This window comes from Ursus arctos, chromosome X, assembly GCF_023065955.2.
Source record: "Ursus arctos isolate Adak ecotype North America chromosome X, UrsArc2.0, whole genome shotgun sequence".
NCBI classification, from domain to species: Eukaryota; Metazoa; Chordata; class Mammalia; order Carnivora; family Ursidae; genus Ursus; species Ursus arctos.
This window is the reverse complement of record NC_079873.1, coordinates 111,398,438-111,417,056: the sequence shown is the minus strand read 5'-3', so window position 1 is coordinate 111,417,056 and position 18,619 is coordinate 111,398,438. Positions and strand designations below refer to the sequence as shown.

General features: G+C 36.7%; 1 long non-coding RNA gene across 2 annotated transcripts in view; it reads right to left on the bottom strand.

The window, feature by feature from the left end:
• Positions 1 to 18,619, bottom strand: part of LOC123002287 (uncharacterized) — a 1,175,027-nt gene that overhangs the window by 207,044 nt on the left and 949,364 nt on the right. The window lies entirely within an intron of this gene.

The following is an 18,619-nucleotide window of genomic DNA, read 5'->3' as shown; positions in this document are numbered from 1 at the left end:
TTGTTGGGTATGTGAACTTGCTAATGATTTACATGCATAAAATGGTAGAAATATGTATTTTTTCATGTATGTATTTGTTTACATTGTGCTCCATGGATCATTATGCAACTTACTACAATGATAATGTAGAAAACTTTCCATTTCATCACCTATCTACCTTGTTTTATTTTAATTTATATTTTAACTACTGCAGCACATTTCATAGTGCAGCTGTACCAGAGATTATCCCATGCCAATGGGTATTTGTATTATTTCCAATAGTCAGTATCTCAGTGTAATAATAAACATCTATATCTATATCTACATCTAGATCTGTATCTAATGTATAATACACACATGCCAGCATCTAGTGTATTTCCAGGCTAGGATGTGTGAAGTAGGAAGGACGGTAGTAGAAAGTAGTAGGATACAACATTTATATTTTAACTGTCTCCCAAAGTGTCAATAATAATTTACACCATCATTTAAAAAGAAAACCCCATTCTCCTCACTTTGGTCAAGACTCAACATTACTGAATTTTTAAATAATTGTCAATCTGTTAGGTGAAAAATGGCACTTGACTATTTTTGTTGGTTTTTTAGTTTTCACTTCTTGGATTACCAGTGCGACTGAGCCATCTTTTCAATTTTCCCTGTGGCAAACTCTCTGCTCCAATCCCTTGCCATTTTTTCTATTTAATATTTATATTTTCCTTATTGATTTTTAGGTAAAATTTATGCATTATTAATGTTGTTACCTTTTATATGTGTTGGAAATATTTTCTTTCAATCTTTTTTTAAAATTTTGCTTTCTGGTGTTTTTGTCATATACAGAGTAGATTGTATTTAATCTTCACATATCAAATTTAACAACATTGATCATCACAGGTTTGCCTTCTGAGTCATGCTTACAAAAGCTTCAGCATCCAACATTAGAAACACATTCTCAGTAATGTGTCATTCAGAGAAAGTGATTAAATTGATCTAAAAAATGATTTTTATAAACATGTCATCCTTTGTATTGATCAATTATACTTTTGGTTCCATGAGATGTGTGTTAATTGATATTTTAAAATTTATCTTAAATGTTTCTTACAACGACTCAACAACGTTTGAGTAACCATGTATAAATAATGTTGGTGTTTGTGTTTTGAGTATATGTGCATGCATTTGTGTGTGCACAGTAATCGATTTATTTTAGGTTGTACTGAAGTTTTCAATTTCATCTACTTCATACCATCAACTTCATACTATCAAATGAGTATAAAGGGGGAAAAACTATATGATACTGTTGTCAACCAACAGGAAGAGGAAAAGGGAGAGAGGGAATGCACGAGAGCAGGAATGAGAGATACAGATGATAGGAAGCATGTACTGTTATGTTATTGGTAAATAATTGTCCTGGTTTAAATTTCATGTGCTGCTGTGACTTCATTACAATATATCCCATTTTATTGCTCAAAAAAAAAAAAAAGAGAGAAACGTGGTCTACATATTTTCTGGTAACATTTCTGTACCCTCCTTTTAACATCAAGTATTTTATCCACAGATGAGTTATTTTCCTTCTGCAGAAGTAATGGAATAATTGTTTCCATGTACACTTGCCCTGGCACTGCAGAGTCCTCACTTTGGGGATCTGGACTCTGCAGTCCTTGGCTTCTACAGGTCTGAAAATAGGTTCACTCAGGAAATTGGGTGAGGGACAATGACTTTTGATAGGGAAGAATACCCTTAGATTCATGAATATCCATCCTTGATTAGTTTTCAATTTATGTTCTTGATTGAGGATTGACACCTGTTTTGGCTACCATCAAGTCTGCCTCTAAAGATGTTGTACTCGATTAGCCATCTGCATAACTTTCTGCAGAGCAGGATCCTGTGGTTGCAACTGCAATGTGGTCACTTATTATGAGCACTGCATCCACCTTGCTTCTGATGTTAAGCACCATCATGTGATCTCTATTTTTTCTGGATTCTATCATCCCATTGCTATCAATGAGCCCATTTTTGGAATAGCAACTCCTGTCATTAGCCTTGGCCTACAGATATCACCCCACTGAACTTCACAATGATGCTGGTACCCCTTTCATTGATGCTTTCCTTATTGCTTTGGTAAGTGATCTACCCCCAGGTTCCCAGTTGGGACATAATCATTTGATATATTTTCCTGCCTTGCACAAGAAAGGTAAGGCAGTATATCCTAATGTCTACCTCTCTGAACCTTTTAATCCCTTCTTTCATGTCTACCATGGCAATTCTGGAATTTCAACCTCACTTCCTACAGAGCAACATTTTTTTGTTTTCAGGGAGCCTTCCCAATAATGCTTCTGCACAGTGTCCAGAAATTCTTACATGGATCTTAAATCTTATAACATGGAAGAGTATCCTCAAATTGACAAACTCTTATCTGACTTTAGGTTCTACTCCTCTCATCCAGCACACTCCCAATCCAGTCCTGTGCATCTTCTTCAGCTCTTGATTGTAATAAGAATAATTCCTAAGTGCTGAGATATTTATATAAATCATATAATCCTCACAATAAACTCTGTGAAACAGTCATAATTTCCAATTTTATGGATGAATACACTAAAGCATAAAAGGATCAGATAGCTGGTACAAGGTTACCCCTTGAGTAAGTGATGGGTTAGTTTCATTCCAAAAGTCATATTCTCAATCATACTCCTCTTTGATTCAGGAAACTAGCTCAGAAGTGGTGGATTTGGGCAGAAGGGTAGTTTCTTGACTCTTTAGTATAATTTTCTAGTCACTATAGCGTTGATATGGGAAACAAAGGCAAAAGAAAAATAATTACATTTCCTTACTACCTATAGCCCATTGACAAGTGTTTGAAACAGGCAGAGTGACATTCCTCTAGGGACTCAATTGCCTGGATGTTGACACTTTGCTAAGGGCAAAAGGAAATCTTAGCTTGAACCCCAGGATCCTATAAGTCTACTTTAACATATAAAAATTCTTTTGGAAACTTCCTTTGTCTCTAAATTCCCCCAAGATATATGTTGACAATCATCCCCCAAGCATATAACCCACTGATATATATCTGAAGGGTCTCATGACTAAGGTTTTATTAGACAGTAATAAAAGACCTTTTACCATCAATAGCTAGCCCCCTCAAGGTCCTGGAAACCTTGCTTCCAAATTCCTTAGAGACTGACGCTATTCCTAACCCCTCCCAACTTGAAAGTATATAATGGCCCACCCCTCATGACCCCAGGGCAGCTCTTTCTGCCCAGGGTCCTGTCCCCATGCTTTTTGTACCAAAGACATCTCAAGAATTCTTCCTTGGCCACCCGCTTCGAACCCTAACGTCTTTCCTATATCAGCATCACTTTAACCATCCAATTATGAAGATTTTAACTATCAAATTAAGCCTTAATGAATGAATCCTTCTATATACTGTGCTGTGAGAAAAAAAAAAAGTTTTGTGAATGGAAAAAAAAATCCTAGATAATGTAATAACTGAAACCAAATGTAATAACTATAACTAGAGTTCATACAGGAAAAGTTATGTGGAAGGACATCTGTTAAATTGTCAAATGTGCCACCAATCATAGCTTTTTCCCAAGCATGTTGCATACAGATTTACCCTTCAGAGGGTGGACTCTTTCAGATTATGTCTATGAAAAAGCCAAAATAGATAGCTATCAAGGACTCATACAGTTGAATGGGGACCAAAATCTATAATTTAAAGATCCAGAAGCCTCATTTTTATAAGCAGTAAAATATAAAGGTCAGAAGCATAATTTATCCTTAACTTTTTCTTCCAGTATAACTTACACTAGAATTATGTTAACACTTGTGGCTTTTGGGCAATCAAGGTCACCTTAGCTACCAATGCAACTTGAAAAACTTGTTATTTGGCAAACTAGACTTGGAAGCCTCACACACAACCAGTCTTTGTAAACTGCATCCAATCAGACAAAAGTGAAAGACATGGAAATCTACCTTGAGTAAAAGACCCAATACTGTCATAGAGATATGCCTCCCAAAGTTTTCAAAATAACTAGAGACAGCACAAAAGCATTCATATGAGAAAACATTTATTCTAAGCTGACTATAATCAGAAATTGGTATAGCTGAAAAGGGAAAGGGATACTTTCAAATGTTCCATTTAATACTATAATTCTGCATATCCACAATAAATCTGGTCTTGAATATAGTTGCAAAGTAAAAGGTGAATTTTAACCACACGCCAGAGTTAGAAACAGACTTCAGGTAGGAATGCTTAGACTTCGGCACTGGCTCTGCCACTAATATGGTGTGTCACATTGGAAGAGTCACTTTTACTTTTCAGAACTTATTTTATTCATCAGTAAAATGAAATGATCTCAAGAGGATTTCAAACTCTAAAAAACTATGACAGCAAATAAATAACTTTGTTGTTTTTGACATACTAATATTTTCGCAATGTCTCTAAAGTGGTTGACTGAAATACTGCCTTTTCAGATGGCTGTTGTAGAGTCCTCCTTAAGGAGAGGTTCCTCAAAGAAGGGAGAATTATCCCACTTTCTCACAAGTGGGAGAAAGTTCAGAACATGCTAATTGGGCAAGCTTGAAATTCCAAAGATCTGCAAATGGAACAGGTGCAAATGTAAGTGGTGATAATTGATGGCTAATTATGCAAGCAATAACACACCCCAGGGTATGGGCTTGTCTGCCAATACATACACGCCTTGGGTGTGAGTTTATTAGCAGGCAAACACACACCCTGGAGGTTGTATTGTGCAGACAAAATGCTTTTGAAAACACAACATGGTTTTAAGTGGAGTATAAGATTCTGAAAATATATTAGCACATAAAATAGTTCAACTAGAACCAAGTCAACAGGCCTAGTTCAGAAGAACATTTCCTCACATAATCCCCATTCAACCCCTCACTCAGTACTTATCATTCTGACCCCTTGTCCCTACACCTGATAAATTCAAAAGAGCCATTTGTAAAAATATCAAATGTCTTCATTTGCCTTTAACTAGCATTTATTGAGAACTCATAGGGTAAAGCCAGGAAAATATTGTATCATAAAGGATCAAGTATATTTGACCACTCTTTAGTAAATGGTTTTCTAGTCTCTTTATTCTGATGGTGGAGCATAGGCCCCAGGAATTGATATTTAATGATGACAGCCAGAAAGGCAATGCCCTTAACTGAGAAGAAAATTGAAAGAAAATTATGAAAGGGCAAGATTATTAAGTTTTTGTTGCCACCTGGGCAGATTTCATGGGTGGAACATTTTCCCCAACTGAGTATTAGGGAAGAACTGGTCAGATATAGACTATTGGGGACCAGTGGTATGTGGTCCCCAGTCATTTCTCACCATCTCCACTGTTATGACCCTAGTCCAAGTCACCATCATCTCTAACCTGGACTACTAGACAGCCACATAATTGCTTTCAACCTTATCCCCTTTCAGTCTGTTCTCAACACATTAGCCAAAGTGATTCTGTCAAAATAGAAGTCAGATCATGCCACTCCTCTGCTGCTCAAAATGCTCTGAGGTTCCCATCTCACTCAAAATGAACACTCAAGCCTTATAATGGCTATAAGCCACAGATATGGCCTCTTCTGTCCTCTCTGACCTCTGTTCTTCCCTACTGATGAGCTCTCCATGAGTCCAGTATCTACTGTTGGACCAAGATTGTACCCAAGAATGTAATATAATGATTTGTTCAGCCTGGGTCATATGTTATGGTAGGGATGGGAATTCATGGGATGTGTATGGATCAATGTAATTGACAATTCTACTGGGACCTCAAGTAGTATGAGATCCTTATACTCAAATATAACTTTTACCAAAAGAGAGGATAAGGATAATATATAGGGAGGGCAATGATAATCACCTTAAATCCATGTATGTGTATATATTTGGCACAAAAACTCGGGGAGCCTTCTTGAAAAGTGCCTCGCACATACTTCAAGCCTAACTAAGATAACCACCTAAAACTCATGTTTTTCTCTAGGATTTAGCTTTGCATTATGGCACTATCAACCCAAAGGCATCCCGTGACTCCTAGCGACATAGGTTGGTTTTTGAAGAGGGAAGTTTTGTGGTGTTAGGTGAGTCTCTTTGGAGTCAATGGGAGGCATCTAGCTTCTCTTGTACTGATGGATATTGTTTCTTTTAAAAAGTAATAATAAGTAGAAAGAGACAATTATGGACTCCTAAGAAAACTAAACATTACCAAGGATCAAGTAAACTCTAGAAGGTAGTCTACAATAGGTTTAAAATTACATTTGTTAATATCACTAGGGGAAATTTAAAGCAATAATGCTAAATTTCCTGGAGGGCTTAGGTGATCAAATTCTTCAAGAAGTGAAACTACTTAAAGAACTGTGTCCAAGACAGACAATATAATGAAGATCTTAGGTATAAAGTCATGTGTAGAGAACACCTGGGCTAGCCTAGAGGTTCTCCACCCAGCTGGGAAGTTCTGTTTGCTAATTTGTTTTACTATCCCAAATCCTAGGACTCATCCCAGACCAGATGTTCTTAAATTTTTATGCAGATTAAAATAATGAATGAGAAGTGAGCTCTTCATGATGATATGGGGTTTCCGCAAACACAAAAACGATGATCAGATTCAGGGAAGCTTGCGAGTATGACGAGCATGGTTAGTAGTGATAGTATCACCAGTAATGGTGTCACACGAATCATAATCATTAATTTTCCCAGATATTTTTGTCATAAAGATTTCTATATCTAGTCTCTCACATAGCATATAGACACTGTCACAGAGACATGTCCAGAAAATCAAATCTAATTCAAAGTTTCTTAATGTTATGTTGAGAAAGAACATATTTTCTTTCTTTTTCATTATTTGTCAAAATTTATATAACAGGCGAAAACTATTTGGTTGGTATAAAATACAAATATTGCTTAATCCTGCCATGGATCATTTAGAGATAATTATACCTACTGGAAGGAGGCACAGGTGGTAGCTTTCTTCCACAATAATGTACCATTTCATTTCAACAAGCAATTGGCAACTGCCTCTGCCAGATCCTACTCCACACTAAATGACAATCAGAAATGCAAAAGCATTGGCATGAGGTTTCATATTCCACCACAGAATAAGAATAATCTCATTATTTAATTTGAAATTACAGTTAAGTCTTTTCTATATTCTTTCTTTGACGTCTTTTTTTCCTGTCACACACTCATTGTCAATAAGTTGGCTGTAACAGGAAACACCCAAGTGGATGCTAATATATTGCCATAGATAACAACAATGAAAAGCGTAATATCTTTTACCATATAGGATGCTATCCTCATTCCAGCTAGTGACAAGAAACAATTGCTACTATATCAACCGTGACTGTTTCAAACCGTAATGTAACTCCCAGGAAACTTGAATGTGCATTTTTTTCTTCCAGAAAGGTGCAATGTGAACTTCTCTGATCAGATTATGTCATTGAAAACTCAGCTGGGTTTAGAGATGGGCAAAAAAAGTAACACTGAAGCATAAAGCATAATTTTTATCTTTATGGTAATAAAGTAGTCTGACAAATCCTGTATTTAACATGTTGTAAAATGTCTTCCTGGGGCATTTGACTACCTCATTTCCCACTGGTGCAGGACACTTCTCCAGATATAAAGCTGACAATAGGGCTGAATAAGGAATTGACTAAGATGTTCATTTATATAGAGTTAAGGATGGTTTCGTCCAGGTATGGAAAATATGAGCAAATGGAAGCTGTATCAGATTGTAGATAGACAGGCTAACTGAATAATCAACATAAAAGGAGCCAGACATAGAGGAAGAGTAGTGGGAAAAAATAGATACAGAGGAGTACTCAAGAGAGCAAAAGCTTGGAGATGATTAGAGACAAAGCAAAGAGAAATCCTTATGACCTGTGAGAAAATATTGCAGTTATTTTTCAATGGGCTTCTGGGGCTTCAGGTACTAGAAAGAGTAAGCCATTGAAAGTGCTACTGTGGCGATCTTTCTACATTAATTATCCCAACTCAATACACTCCAAAAGATATTTATTAAGCTATCTTTGTGTATAGAGTGCTACATTAGACCCACAGCTTCCTGGCAGTAGTTTACGGCAGACAAAGTGATTGCTTTCATTGTCCATGTCCCCTCTAGTTGATTGGTAACAACTACCTGGAGCTCTGCGTGGATGAAGATTCTGATAGTATATCTGGGTTCAGCAGGAATGATTGCCCCAAGGTCTGTCACGCCCCCTTTATAGGATTTTTGGTGAGGATTAAATGAGATAGCCTATATAAAAAGCTTAGCATAAGGCCTGGAACAGAGCAAACTATGTGAATAAGATGCTCTTTAGTAGAACATACTGCAAAACTCAAATCAAACATATTTAAAGAATAAAGAAAACTGGCTCATTAACTGAAAGGTCCAAAGGTTGTATATGTTTCACTCAAAGTTTCAACCACAATTCACAGATCATTCAATGATGCTATCAGTGGCTCTATTTCTCTATGATTGTCACAGCTCTGCTCTCCTATCTAGGCTAGTTTCTTCCCCAGACCAGTTTCCTTCATGGTAGCAAAATAGCTCCAGCAATTCCAGGCCTCACATCCACACATCAAATACTCAACCCAGCAGCCCATACTGGAGTGAGCTTCTATAGAACAAATGGAGAATGGATATTGGGGTTTTAACTACAAATATCTGTTTCATAAGCACTCAATAAAGGTAAACTATTACACTCATGAATATTCTTAGTAAGATGGGTGACTGGTAGCTTTTGTGTTACAGGTTTGCAAATCTTGTTTTGTCCACTTACTATTACATTTGTCCAGCTTATATTTTAATAAACAAGTTGAAACCAGTCATAGAGTAAATTAACTGATCAATGGGTTCTAATAGCAAGGCTGATTACTTTGCATAAATCCAGGCTTGGAAAACTCAAGGTTGTTTGTCCAATACAATCTACCCAGAGGAACACTGGTCAAACCAGTTACATATCACTGGGTTTCTAGCCATGTGCCCAATCTTCTTAAAGGAGATCAGAATTTGTGCACCCTCTACCAAACCTGATTCCACTATTTCCTGACCATCATACTTGCTGATGGCTCATTTCATAGATCATTCTTTCCTCTGGCCCTAAGGTTAGATGTGATTCACTCCCTATCTAGGGGTAGTAGAAAGCCTACAAAGAGTTGTGCATCAATCAAACCCTCATCTAGTTACCTCTGACTATGTACATTTAGATCCAGAAATACCCTGAAAAACTCTCCAGGATGTGATGAATATTATAATATAGATATAACCAAGGTCCTAAATGATTACAGGAGAAGTAACTTTCTTTGCCTGGAGCAGTCAGAAAAGTTCCCTAAGAGGAGGCAGGCTTTGAGATCAGTCTTTGGGTTCAGAAGTTTTGAGTGGGCCAATAGTTAAAGGAACATGATCCTATGATAAACCACACATGTGTTACCAAAGCCACCAAAAAGATTTTTGAACAACTTGGAATTCCTTGCTTCTTAAAAAAAAATTATCTATCTATCTATCTATCTATCTATCTATCTATCTATCATCTATCTGAAAGAGAGTGAGTGGGAGGGATAGCGAGAGACAATCTGAAGCAGACTCCATGCTGAGTGCAGAGCCTGATGCAGGGCTCGGTCCCACAACTGTGAGATCATGACCTGAGCCCAAACCAACAGTCGGATGCTTAACTGACCGAGCCCCCAGGTGCCCCCAAATTCTACTTCTTTTAACTGAACTATGTGAAATTCTATAAGTTAGATATTTACATAAGTGTATCTTTAATTAAAAACATACAGAACTCTATCAGTCATTCATATTTTAGTGTGAATTTATTCTGCCAGAGTGCTTTTCCCATAATTCTTAATAGGTATGCCTTGCTCTAAAAGACTGGGAATTGGATTTGAGCTCATGACTATAGAGTTTTCTTTAACCTGTGATTACTGTGCTGTGTTGTGATTAAACTGAAATCAGGCAAGAATATGGATTTCAGTGTATCCTGAAGATTCTATGACAGAACATATTGATTTTCTAAATTTTTAAAATCTTTAGTCTTTGTTCTTAGTTCACAGGACAACTGTTGAGCAAATGGTCAGGGCCACATTTTTAAAAGTGGGCAAAGAATCAGAAGCAAGATCACGGGGGATAGGACATCATGCCCACCTTACTTCCTTTGTCCTTGAATGGTGTTAGAGGAAAAAGGTGATTTGGTGATTTGTTTTATAATTAACAGAAAAGCAAAAACTTTACCTCCTTCATGACTTTACTTCCTTTGCAGATAAACATTAAGGATAATCTATTTGTACTTCATCATTTCATACATGGAGAAACTGAGGTCCATGTTTCCTATTTCACCAATAAGCCAACAATCTTTCTACAATAATTATCTCAACTGAATACATTTCAACAGATAGTTTGTATCTGTATATATATATATACAGTACTGCATTAGACCCATGGCTTTCAGGCAGCTTACAACAAGTGCTTGTTTCTTTTTCTTTCTCCCCAGCACCTAGAACAGTATCTTACACATAGTGATACATGTTTTTTGAAATGATGAATTGCAGTGTGAGGATTTTGCACAGCTAAATATATGGGAAAAAAAAGAAGAGAAGTTGTCAAATGCAGCAACACATTCTCCTTTACTTATTGCATCCTAACTAATACAACTCTGAGTTCCAAATCATCTCTTTTTCTCAACAAATATTTAGTTAGACCTAATTATCCAAAAGAAAAGAAAGCTGTTGGAGAAATTTTAAGAATACACTGAGAGGGAGTTCATGTCAGGATGTAATTTATCATCTTGGGTGAGTATGGCAAAAGATGCATTTTAAAAAGGCTTAAAAGCTTTGAAGAACGTATACAGATGCTTTAAGAAAGAGAGGTGAGAGAAAATTTCTATTAACACACCTCTTACATTTTAAGTATGCATTTCATGGTGTTAACATTTTATGTTGCTGGCTAGTTGTTTAGCTCACTCAAAATTGTAAATGGTATAGTGTAGAGACAAAGAGAGAAAGTAAGATCAAAAGTATAAGGACATTAAAGATCTGCTGTTTCAGTACATTCATTATGATGTACTCCAATATGCTATTACAATCTCAATAGATGTCAATGAGGCTTCCATTATCATCAACATGAGTGGTCACAATGGCTCTTTCAAATCCATTATCTCTAATGTCAAAGAGTCTAATCTGTACTTCTTCATAGCAGAGGCACCTTACAACTAAACTTCTGCTTTTGTTTTTTGACTATGATTTTGCTATTGTATCAAGTTGTACAGGTACAATCCTAGCAGATTTTCAATGTCAACTAGCAGACATCTTGGCCCCATCTCACATTATCTACCCACTAACTTCAGCTAGTGTTATGAACTGAATGTTTGTGTCCTCCCCAAATTCATATGTTTAAGTTCTAACCCTGACATGAAAATATTTAGAGGTGGGGCCTTTGGGAAGTAATAGTTTTGGATGAGGTCTTGAGGGCCAGGCCCTCATAATGGGATTAGTATCCTTATAGCGACAAGAAGAGAGACCAGAGTTCATTTTCTCTCTCCCCCAGCCCTGTGAGGGCGCAGTGAGGAGGTAGCAGTCTGCAAACCAGGGAAAGGGCTCTCCGTAGCAACCAGATTTGCTGGCACCGTGATCTTGGAATTCCCACCCTCCAGAACTATGAGAAATTAATACCTATTGTTTAAGACACTCAGTCTGTGGTAATTAGTTATGGCAGCCCAAGCTAAGACAGCTACACAGCTGATATTTTCATCTGGGATGTATATGCCCATAAGCTTGTGCATATATGTATGTGTGCTTGTGGGAGATATTTCATTTTGCAATAAAGGTTACAGAAAGTCTTCTCTTTTTTTTAAAGATTTTTATTTATTTATTTGACAGAGAAAGACAGCCAGCAAGAGGGGGAACACAAGCAGGGGGAGTGGGAGAGGAAGAAGCAGGCTCCCAGCAGAGGAGCCTGATGTGGGGCTCGATCCCATAACGCCGGGATCACGTCCTGAGCCGAAGGCAGACGCTTAATGACTGCGCCACGCAGGCGCCCCTACAGAAAGTCTTCTATCTGCAGAATAGCAGTATATGACGAATAAAATGTCTTAGAATTGCCTGCAGTATGCATACTTTTGCTACAATCAGATGTTATCAAATCAGTAGGAGACATTTAGTGTTATTTAGTTTAGGGAAGTGGTTCTTTTTTTTTTAACCATTTAATATTTTTCTTCAACCAGAATACATTTGGAACTCCAATGTATCAACTGGATTAAAGTAAAGACCTTCTAGCCTGAAACTTTTACTTTACAGATGAGGAAACTAAGTACTAAAGACAGGATAAGATTTATTTAATTCCACACAGCCAATAATTGGTAAATGCAAGTCATAAAACCAGCTTGTTCCAACATGTAGGTTTTCATCAGCCTGCTAACACTAACTAGCTGTATGACTTAAGCAAGTCATTTAAATTTTTTGAGTCTGTTTTCATCATTTGCAAAATGAGGATAATAAGGTACCTACTTCATAATATCTATTTATAAGCATTATATGAAGTACTCTATGTGAATATTTCTAGTAAACTATAATGTGCTCTAGAGATATTACTTATCATCATCATCACCATTTCCTGACACTGAACACAGTGTTTTTGCCATCATATATTTAGCTTTTGACTTCATTTTAGCAGTAGTATCCTTTATTCAAACATAATCTTCCTTTGCCTTATTCCCAGGAGACCTGGAAGGGCTCAGCAGAACCCTGAAGTTATAGGAAATACAGTTAGGAAATACTGTGTGTCTATCTTCTTTTTTACAGATGGACAATATATTTACTTTTCTCTACATTTCATCTCAGATCTTCCGAAATACAACTAATTAGAGATTTTTTTCTATCTCTAGAAAATCATCAGGAATAACTAAGACAATCTCATGTGGAGTAGGTTAAACTGCACAGAACAATGTTAACAGAATAGTTAGACCTATTTAGGCTGAGCCTGCAATACCCACAGTTTTCTCATCCCTCCCCACCCAGAGGCTTGTTACTTTATTCATTCATTCATTCATTCATTCATTCATTTGAGAGAGAGCGCTCATGCGTGCATGAGTAGGGGGAAGGGGAGAGGGAGAGGGAGATGCAGACTCCCCACAGAGTGGGGAGCTCAATGTGGGCCTGATGTGGGGCTACATGCAGAGCTTAATCCCAGGACCCTGGGATCATGACCTGAGCTGAAGGCAGACGCTTAACTGACTGAGCCTCCCAGGTGCCTCTTGTTAGTCAGTTTATACCCAGTCATTAAGCCCCATAAGATCTGGCATTCAAATGTACCAGCAGCACAGAGAGATCCAAAAAGCCTCATATTGATTGACCAAGGAAGGTGCAGTGCTACAAATCAAGGAATACTGTTATCACCATTGATATTCTTCTGACATTCATGATCTCATTTAATCTTCCAACTGACCTTATGAGGAAACTAGAACCTCCATTTTAGAAATGATGCATCAGAGCCTCAGAGAAGTTAACTGATTTCTCAAGCAACAGAGCATGGATTCAAAATAAGCTCTATAGGATTTCAAAGTTCTTGCTCTGTTAAATCCCAAAGCCATAAGAAAAATTCATTAATTCACTCATTCAACAAAAATTATCCATCGCCACCGTGTTCAAGGCATTGTAAAAAAAAATGAAATAAATAAATGAGATTACACTCTGTAAAATTCTAGAATAATAAAAATAATATGCAGGAAAGTTTATGCATGATCTGAAGCTTCTGGATTGACTGAGATAAGTATTTTTAAACTTATGATAGCAATGATTTACTTGAGTGACACTACTTTTTTCATCTTTATTCTTAAAAGTCATATGTTGTCAAGTTATACTTTAGGAATCAAATGCTACCATGGTTAAATATACAACAGCCTGTAGGTTTAGATAATCTTGCTAGAACTCCATGCTAAATTTAAAAGCCTTCTAGTTACCAACCTGTGTCTAGAAATTAATTTCATATGTGTATATATGTATGTATACATGGACATAATCAACCTTGCCACGTCCAATAATATGGTGTTTTAACCTACAGAGCTATAGATGGATTGATTGAGGTTGATAAAAAATATATGTATGTCTTCATTGGAAAAGTGTCTGTTCATATCTTCTGCCCATTTTTTGATTTGTTTATTTGTTTCTCGTGTACTGAGTTTGAGAAGTTCTTTGTAGATCTTGGATACCAGTCCTTTATCTGTAGTGTCATTTGCAAATATCTTCTCCCATTCCGTGGGCTGCCTCTTAGTTTTTCTGACTGTTTCCTTGGCTGTGCAGAAACTTTTAATCTTGATGAAGTCCCATAAATTCATTTTGTCTTTTGTTTCTCTTGCCTTTGGGGATGTATCATGAAAAAGGTTGCTTTGGCCGATGTCGTAGAGGTTACTGCCTATGTTCTCCTCTAGAATTTTGATGGATTCCTGTCTCACATCGAGGTCTTTCATCCATTTGGAGTTTATTTTTGTGTATGGTGTGAGATAGTGGTCAAGTTTCATTCTTTTGCATGTAGCTGTCCAATTTTCCCAGCACCATTTATTGAAGAGACTGTCTTTTTCCCACCGGATGTTTTTTCCTGCTTTGTCAAATATTAGTTGCCCAAAGAGCTGAGGGTCCATTTCTGGCTCTCTATTCTGTTCCATTGGTCTATGTGTCTGTTTTTGTGCCAGTACCATGCTGTCTTTGTGATCACAGCTTTGTAGTACAGCTCGAAATCCGGCATTGTGATGCCCCCAGCTTTGTTTTTCCTTTTCAACAGTTCCTTGGAGATTCGGGGTCTTTTCTGGTTCCATACAAATTTAAGGACTATTTGTTCCAGTTCTTTGAAAAACGTTCTCGGTATTTTGATCGGGATAGCATTGAAAGTGTAGATTGCTCTGGGTAGCATGGACATTTTAACTATGTTAATTCTTCCGATCCATGAGCATGAATATCTTTCCATCTTTTTATGTCTTCCTCAATGTCTTTCAAGAGTGATTTATAGTTTCTAGAATAAAGGTCCTTTACGTCTCTGGTTAAGTTAATTCCAAGGTAACAGACACTTTTCCAATGAAGACATACAAATGGCTAACAGACACATGAAAAAATGTTCAAAATCATTAGCCATCAAGGAAATTCAAATCAAAACCACACTGAGATACCACCTTACGCCAGTTAGAATGGCAAAAATAGACAAGGCAAGAAACAACAATTGTTGGAGAGGATGTGGAGAAAGGGGATCCCTCCTACATTGTTGGTGGGAATGCAAGTTGGTACAGCCACTCTGGAAAACCGTGTGGAGGTCCCTTAAAAAGTTAAAAATTGAGCTACCCTATGATCCAGCCATTGCACTACTGGGTGTTTACCCCAAAGATACAGACGTAGTGAAGAGAAGGGCCATATGCACCCCAATGTTCATAGCAGCAATGTCCACAATAGCTAAATCGTGGAAGGAGCCGAGATGCCCTGCAACAGATGACTGGATTAAGAAGTTGTGGTCCATATATACAATGGAATATTACTCAGCAATCAGAAAGAATGAGTTCTCAACATTTGCTACAACATGGACGGCACTGGAGGAGATAATGCTTAGTGAAATAAGTCAAGCAGAGAAAGACAACTATCATATGATTTCTCTCATCTATGGAACATAAGAACTAGAATGATCAGTAGGGGAAGAAAGGGATAAAGAAAGGGGGGGTAATCAGAAGGAGGAATGAAACGTGAGAGACTATGGACTATGAGAAACAAACTGAGGGCTACAGAGGGGAGGGGGGTGGGGGAATGGGATAGACCGGTGATGGGTAGTAAGGAGGGCACATATTGCATGGTGCACTGGGTGTTATACACAACTAATGAATCATCGAGCCTTACATCGAAAACCGGGGATGTACTGTATGGTGACTAACATAATATAATAAAAAATCATTATTAAAAAAAAAATATATATATGTAATACATAATTGCCTTAAAATGTTCATGACTCCAGTAGTTCAGTACTGAGGGACACAATGCTAAACACTGGAGTTAGGTTAAACATAGAGTAAGACTTATAGAAGGAATTCAAGTATCAGAGTTTAGGTCTACCTTTGACTCTAACTATACACTCCCTTCCTTAGCTAAGGAACTTGCTTATCATTCTCAGCTTGTACATGTGGGACTTGAACTGGTCGTGCTTAGGGACTAGTCTTAGGACTAGAAGACTACATTCCTCTACTCTGAAAGTCCCTACCTTTTTCAATACATACACATTGCAGGAAAAGGAAACAGAGATAATGAAAAGGAAAGAAAACTAAAACATTAGTATCACCAAATCCCATCACTGAAAGATAACCACTTATCAAAATGATGTGTAAAGATTCTGATATTTCAACTGTTTTTCATATAAATATATTCCATATATATTCATATATACATTAAAGCAATCTTATATTTTTGGACTTTTAGAGATTCTCATTTTCAACTTGTTATTATTAAGGATGATATTATGGTAAGGATATTTGTAACTATGCCTTATCATGAATGTTCTATTAAGGAATTAGTATTAATTTCAAGAAATTAAATTAACAGTCAAAAGCTAATTTTAAAATACTTTTGATATGTAATTTCTAATGGTCTTTCAGACACACCATAAATTTATATTCCCATCAGTAGAGAATGAGAATATCCTTTCCTCATACTCTAACAAACATTTGGTGCTATTATTCTTTTTGTTATTTGCTGATATGATGATTATGGTTGTTATGTAGCAATATTCCTGGAATATGGTGAGGCCATTTGATCTATAGAGTTGAATCTTCAATCAGGTACAGAAGTCTTCCTGAATTATGTCTTTGAAATAGTTTTATCTTCTGTTTTCTTCCTCAGAGATACTAATTATGAGCATATTAGATCACCTTTGTTTACCTTCCATATCTACCACTAGATGGATATCAGCAGTTGTATACCTTTACCCTTGGAAAGACGGCCTTGGGAATTTTTGACCTCTCCTACTTTAGAGAAGATAATGGTCAGCTGGCTCTGCCCAAAAAGAGCAGCAGCCAGTATGTGTTCTTTCCTGGCATCTTCCTTCATCTTAGTCTAAATTTTGCTGTGCTTGGCAATTCCTCTTTACGTATTTTGAAGTGTAGAGCTATACCTATACAGCTGTTCCCTTATTTTACCAAAAATGAAGCTCTCTCCTCGTTTTGAGGTGTTTTCAAAGATGAGAATTTAAGTTTGTTAAAGCTAGTACTATCACTTCAGTTATTTATTATCCATAAATCCATATTTGGTATAAGTATCAAATAATATATATCCACATTTTGTTAGGATACGCTTTCTTTCATCCTTTCAACAAGAGACAAACTTAAAAGATCTAAGTTTTGAGTAGAATTTTAAAAGAAAAATTTCGAAGACATGAAAATAAAACACAAAAAATACCTTCTTAAATGGAAAACTATTGCTATGCTCTTTGCACAATGGGAACTTGACATTCTTGTCAGACTGAGTTCTTTTTCTGGTTGTATACAAGCTATTCACTTCTAGCCATTCTGAGTTCTGTAACATTGCCACTTCTGAACTTTGAAAACAGGCACTTTGACATTTTGCTATTTCATCATGAGGTAAGACCTCAAACTGATCCCAATTATCCCATATAAACTTTTCTTAATCTGATCGTGAAAATAAATCATGCATATTTTTTAAAAATTAGAAAAGTAGAATAAGAATAGTCATCATTTATACTATCTTAAACCTAATTTCTTGATGAATTCTGTTTATTGCTGACCAATCATTTCTCTAGATCACTTATTCACCTCCCCACCTATTATCCTACAACCCCCAACAAAGCGTAATATTACTTGATTAAAACAACTTATGATTTGGAAAAAGGTATAAGCCAACAACAAAAGAACAATTATCTTTCTGTTTCTCAAAGCTGTCTTGTCACTTACTAGATATTGTCTATTCTTCAAAATTCCAGAATTCTTATCACCTGCCATTCACATTTGAATTCAGTATTTTTTCATCTCTAGCATGAAATCAAGAGACTTATAAGAAAAAAGTAATATTAGAAACAGATAAAATATCTACTATTCAAGAATTATCAAGCTGTTTTGACATACGAAGCAGAACATCATCTAAATATCAGCTGACCGTCTAGTTATTGTTAAACATTTTCTGTTTATATCTAGGCAGAAATTTGGGATATGGAGATACTGCTCTTGCTATCACCTTCTCTCCTGGCTTCCTATGTCCTAGCCTGACAAAACTATTTAAAATTACTGAATGTGCCATGTTTTCTCTAGCTTCCCTGCTGCTTTGCTTCTGTTTTTTCCCTTTGCTGGAATACTCATATCACATATTTAATCTTACTGCATATTTTATCTTACTGACTTTTATTGATTCTTCAAAAATCAACTCAGGTGCCACATCTTCCATAAAGCCAATCCCTACCCCCACCGTCTCACAAGTTGGGTCAGGTGTACCTAGAGCACGTTGAACATCACCCAATCACTATCTCAACATTAAATATTTCCCTATCTGTATTAGTATCCTACACTTGATTATAAGCTCCTTCGGAGTTATGTATTCCCAGCACCTCAAGCAAAGCATGACCCAAAGAAGGAGCTCAGCAAATATTTGCTAAATGAAGGAATGGGGAGTAGCTCTAGAAAGCAC